Here is a 6692-nt window from a genome sequence, read left to right on the forward strand (position 1 = left end):
CGCAACACAACAAAGTAATAATCCAGGTCAGCGACACCCAACCTGAACCTGAAAGCAATCTGAGAGGCTGGCAGCTGATCTGAGGACACATTCTGAATGAGCAAACGCCTTAACAGCCGGATCGTCTCCAAGTGGCTGAGTCGGGCTGCGTTAATTTGCTCAAGGGCACTCTGACAAAGCAAAGCACATGTTCATGTTGCAGGAATTGACTCCTTTGGCCAAACGTCTGTGTTTTTAAACCTGCCAGGCAGCTGGATTTGTGTTTACATGTGTTTCCTCTTTTTGTTTGAAGTGTTTATGATCTCACATTGCCGGTTAATTTATTTGCAAGATGACATTACCTACACCCCAAATGAGTCTTAGATTTATGGTGAGACATTGATGATTTGGGAATCCATGAAATTGTTCAAGTGCAGTCTGCTGCCTAATAGTTTTGGACCTCCAGTTGCCTCAGGAGATATTGAAGCTGCAGTTTCCATATTTGAAAAAGCCTCTAAATATCATAGTGTCATTTAAAGATCATATCTTGGTGCAGCGGCTCATAACCAGTTTGGCTTTTGACCCCCTGAAACAAATCAATGTCTTCTTGTGACACATTATGGTGTCTGTGGGTTATGACCAGGTCAACCAATTATAGACCTTATTGGGTGTGAGCTACTGGTTTCCTGTGATTAGTTGGTGTTTAACAGCCTTGTAGTTATTTTAGGTATGAATGTGCTACACATGTTAATAACACATTTTCCTACGAACAGTGAGAGGAGTATTCCTTTCTTTGATATAATATAAGTTGTGTTTTGTAAAATGTAACTGTATTTAAGTAATTTGAGTTTTTGAATGGGGCTGCACGGTGGTGTAGTGGGTAGCACTGTCGCCTCACAACAAGAGGGTCCCGGGTCGGTTCCTTGTGTGGAGTTTGCATGTTCTCCCTGTGTAAGCGTGGGTTCTCTCCGGGTTCTCCGGCTTCCTCCCACAGTCCAAAGACATGCAGGATGGGGATAGGTTCATTGATGACTCTAAATTGCCCGTAGGTGTGAATGTGAGCGTGAATGGTTGTTTGTCTCTACATGTCGGCCCTGTGATAGACTGGCGACCTGTCAGCCAATGACAGCTGGGATCAGCCCCCCCGAATACAGGATAAGTGGTAGACAATGGATGGATGGATGGATGGATGGAGTTTTTGAATGTTTGTTGGCACTATTTCCTTCACATGTCACATTATTGTTGTTGACCAATAGCCTTTATGAGGACGTTGCTAAAAACTTCATGAGGTATGTTTGTCATTTTCTGCACAGTTCACCTTCAGAAAGCTCCCGAGCTTTAGGCATCAAACCTACATAGTAATGTTTAGGAAAATATCATGGTCTGTGTGAATTAAACCCTTTCCAAAAATAAATCCCTGAAGGAAAACTTCTCCATAGAAAAGTATGACATATTTCATACTGTTGCACCACAGCAGCCAATATAGTTTTTTTCTTGAATAAAACACTGTCGGTTGCATTGACTTAATATGGTCACTAGATGGAGCCAAATATACACTTTTACTTCCAGAAAACTCAGCTCCAACAGGAAATTGACGCAGCATTTAAAAATGTTGTCCCTCCGCATATTTTTCATTTACCTTCAAGAAAGTTGTTCGATTTCCCGAGTGATTAAAAAAAGTTTTCTGGAGTAAGAATTTTAAGAGAAATGTAAGTGCCTTTTTGTTGCTTTCCAATATATTTCGTATAGGGGGATATACTGTAACTTACTGGATTTGTTTTCAAGGTCCCCGATGAATATTTAATTGATGTCTGTATTACACATTGTGTTCGATTATAGGTTATGCTATTTAAGATTTGGTTGAATATGTTTATAAAAAGTGAGGGCTCAACCTCTGCTTCAGGCTTCTTACAACTCTGTAAACTATCACTTCATCAGGTTCTGTTATGCTTTTTCTCGTTTCATGACGTATGTTCCTGGGTTATGTAGACTGCCACAGCCAATCTGGGATGCTTCATACCAAAGGGACCAAAGAGGCAACGCATTTTGGTGAGTGAGTCCACTTTTCTCTGCATGTAGCAAATAGTACAATGTGTCAACAAAAAATGATTAAAAGTTGGTAAAAGAAAGTGATTTAAAAAGTTATATTACAGTATTTCACAAATTGCAATTAAAAACCCCATAGTGTAGTATGTCTAAAAAACATCATAGTATAGTATTTTGACAAAAGTCATATTATAGTATGTTGAATAAAGTCATAGTATAATATGTCGAAGAAATCATAAAAAGTCATAGTATAGTATGTCGGAAAAAAAACATAAAAAAGTCATGGTAAAGTATGCAAAATAATCAGAAAAAGTCATAGTATAGTATGTTGAAAAAAACCCCCAAAAGTCATAGTATAGTATGTTGAAAATAATCATAAAAAGTCGAAGTATAGTATGTTGAATAAAGTCATAGTGTAGTATGCTGAAAAACTCATAAAAAAAAGTCATAGTATAGTGTATTGAAAAAAATCATTAAAAAAAAGTCATAGTATAGTATGTTGGGAAAAAAACCCAAAAGTCATAGTATAGTATGTTGAAAATAATCATAAAAAGTAAAAGTATACTATGTTGAATAAAGTCAGTGTAGTAGCCTATGCTGAAAAAATCATAAAAAAAAGTCATAGTATAGTATGTTGAAAAAAATCATAAAAAAAAGTCATAGTATAGTATGTTGGGAAAAAAACCCAAAAGTCATAGTATAGTATGTTGAAAATAATCATAAAAAGTAAAAGTATACTATGTTGAATAAAGTCAGTGTAGTAGCCTATGCTGAAAAAAATCATAAAAAAAAGTCATAGTATAGTGTATTGAGAAAAAATCATAAAAAAGTCATAGTATAGTATGTTGACAAAACCCCCCAAAAGTCATAGTATAGTATGTTGAAAATAATCATAAAAAGTCAAAGTATAGTATGTTGAATAAAGTCATAGTGTAGTATGTCGAAAAAATCATAAAAAGTCATAGTATAGTATGTCGAAAAAAAACATAAAAAAGTCATGGTAAAGTATGCAAAATAATCAGAAAAAGTCATAGTATAGTATGCCGAAAAAATCATAAAAAGTCGTATGTTATGTTGGAAAAAAAATCATAAAAAAGTCATAGTATAGTATGTCAGAAAAAAATCATAAAAAAGTCATAGTATAGTATGTTGGGAAAAAAACAGAAAAAGTCATAGTATAGTGTAATGAAAAAAAATCATAAAAAAGTCATAGTATAGTATGTTGGGGGGGGGGGGAAAGTCATAGTATAGTGTGTTGAAAAAAAATCAGAGAATGTCATAATATAGTATGTTGAAAAAAATCATAAAAAAGTCATAGTATATAGTATGTTGAAAAAAACCCCCAAAAGTCATAGTATAGTATGTTGAAAATAATCATAAAAAGTCAAAGTATAGTATGTTGAATAAAGTCATAGTGTAGTATGCTGAAAAAATCATTAAAAAAAGTCATAGTATAGTGTATTGAAAAAAAATCATAAAAAAAGTCATAGTATAGTATGTTGGGAAAAAAAACAGAGTCATAGTATAGTATGTTGAATAAAGTCATAAAAAAGTCATAGTATAGTATGTTGGGGAAAAAAAACAAAAAGTCATAGTATAGTGTGTTGAAAAAAAATCAGAAAATGTCATAGTATAGTATGTCGAAATAGTACAGTGTGTCAACAAAAAATGATTAAAAGTTGGTAAAAGAAAGTGATTTAAAAAGTTATATTACAGTATTTCACAAATTGCAATTAAAAATCCCATAGTGTCTAAAAAACATCATAGTATAGTATTTTGACAAAAGTCATATTATAGTATGTTGAATAAAGTCATAGTATATTATGTCGAAAAAATCATAAAAAGTCATAGTATAGTATGTCGAAAAAAACCCATAAAAAAGTCATGGTAAAGTATGCAAAATAATCAGAAAGTCATAGTATAGTATGTTGAAAAAAAACCCCAAAAGTCATAGTATAGTATGTTGAAAATAATCATAAAAAGTCATAGTATAGTATGTCGAAAAAAACCCATAAAAAAGTCATGGTAAAGTATGCAAAATAATCAGAAAAAGTCATAGTATAGTATGTTGAAAAAAACCCCCAAAAGTCATAGTATAGTATGTTGAAAATAATCATAAAAAGTCAAAGTATAGTATGTTGAATAAAGTCATAGTGTAGTATGCTGAAAAACTCATAAAAAAAAGTCATAGTATAGTGTATTGAAAAAAATCATAAAAAAAGTCATAGTATAGTATGTTGGGGAAAAAAAACAGAAAGTCATAGTATAGTGTGTTGAAAAAAATCAGAAAATGTCATAGTATAGTATGTTGAAAAAAGTCATAAAAAAGTCATAGTATGTTGAAAAAACCCCCCAAAAGTTATAGTATAGTATGTTGAAAAAAATCATAAAAAGTAAAAGTATAGTATGTTGAATAAAGTCATAAAAAAGTCATAGTATAGTATGTTGGGAAAAAAAAAAGTCATAGTATAGTATGTTGAAAATAATCATAAAAAGTCAAAGTATAGTATGTTGAATAAAGTCATAGTGTAGTATGCTGAAAAAATCATAAAAAAAGTCATAGTATAGTATGTCGAAAAAAAACATAAAAAGTCATAGTATAGTATGTTGAAAAAAATCATAAAAAAGTCATAGTATAGTATGTTGGGAAAAAAAAAGTCATAGTATAGTATGTCGAAATAGTACAGTGTGTCAACAAAAAATGATTACAAGTTGGTAAAAGAAAGTGATTTAAAAAGTTATATTACAGTATTTCACAAATTGCAATTTAAAAACCCCATAGTGTAGTATGTCTAAAAAACATCATAGTATAGTATTTTGACAAAAGTCATATTATAGTATGTTGAATAAAGTCATAGTATAATATGTCGAAAAAATCATAAAAAGTCATAGTATAGTATGTCGGAAAAAAAACCCCAAAAGTCATAGTATAGTATGTTGAAAATAATCATAAAAAAGTCATAGTATAGTATGTTGGGGAAAAAAACAGAGTCATAGTATAGTGTGTTGAAAAAAATCATAAAAAAAGTCATAGTATAGTATGTTGACAAAAACCCCCAAAAGTCATAGTATAGTATGTTGAAAATAATCATAAAAAGTCAAAGTATAGTATGTTGAATAAAGTCATAGTGTAGTATGTCGAAAAAATCATAAAAAGTCATAGTATAGTATGTTGAATAAAGTCATAAAAAAGTCATAGTATAGTATGTTGGGGAAAAAAACAAAAAGTCATAGTATAGTGTGTTGAAAAAAGTCATAAAAAAGTCATAGTATAGTATGTTGAAACCCCCCCCCCCAAAAGTCATAGTATAGTATGTTGAAAATAATCATAAAAAGTCAAAGTATAGTATGTTGAATAAAGTCATAGTGTAGTATGCTGAAAAAATCATAAAAAAAAGTCAGTATAGTATGTTGAAAAAAAATCATAAAAAAAGTCATAGTATAGTATGTCGAAAAAAAACATAAAAAGTCATAGTATAGTATGTTGAAAAAAATCATAAAAAAGTCATAGTATAGTATGTTGGGGGAAAAAAAAAAGTCGTAGTATAGTATGTCGAAAGAAATCATAAAAAGTCATAGTATAGTATGTTGAAAAACAAACTCTTGAGTAGAAGCCTGTATTCGTTTCATATTAAACATTATTTGCAACCTGGCTGTCCACATTTAAGATGATTCTTTATTTGTCCCATGGTAGTTGGTCCAATACGAGAAACACCAGTTAAAAAATCATAGGCCTATAATTAACAAGTAAACATAGCATAAGATATAAGAGAACTGTTTAATCACATAGAGAATATGTGTAATATGCAACAGTCAAATTGACTTCACAAGGAGGAGCTGCTGGACCTGAAGGAGCTGTTGTATAGATTTTGTAGTCCATCATTGCAGCTTCACCTCCGCATCATCAGGTGACATTATAATGACGTAGCTTAGTGAAAAGGCAGTCAGATTCTCTGAACACCGCCGTCGTCTTTTCCTAAATCCTGACAAGCTTTTCCTCTCTCCTTGACCTCATGACATTTTCCCTCAAGTTCAAGGAACAAACGAAAATAAAACGTTTGGTTTTGCACCGTCATCACCTCCACGCACGGCTTTCATTAGACTTTGCTGATCTACACACTCCATTGTTAATTTTATGGAACCTTACTTTGGTGTTATGAACCTTTTTCTCACATCCTATGAGCTAGTTTGTGACAAATGTCATAAGGTAGTACTGTACGTCATCAAAAAGCTAGGTTGAAAAACGTCATAAATGCCATGATTCATTTATAGACTGCAACTCTTTGAATGCAGTTTCTTCTTTGATGTTCCAGAAGGACACCTGAGCCGGCTGCACCGTTTGAAGACGTCTGTGTGACGTGGGAGCACGCTGAGAAAAGTGACAAACACAACCACTCAATACTTTTAAACATCCTTTTTATTAACTCTTTTAAACACTACTAATTCATTTTTATAAACGGTTCCTCTATTCCATTTCAACAGTCCAAATACGAGTGAATGAACACCGGGAGGAAAATGAAACAAACACAGTATGTACACGATAAACCACAACGAACGGCACGGCGTGTTGAGGGAGGAGCGGTCAAGGCAAAGCAGACATCAGTCATTCAACATCATTCTCTGAACAAGTACCTTGGAAAATAAGTGTTTCATACAAACTTGGATAC

The sequence above is a fragment of the Eutrigla gurnardus genome (genome assembly GCF_963514095.1).
Source record: "Eutrigla gurnardus genome assembly, chromosome: 13".
In the NCBI taxonomy this organism is placed as follows: domain Eukaryota; kingdom Metazoa; phylum Chordata; class Actinopteri; order Perciformes; family Triglidae; genus Eutrigla; species Eutrigla gurnardus.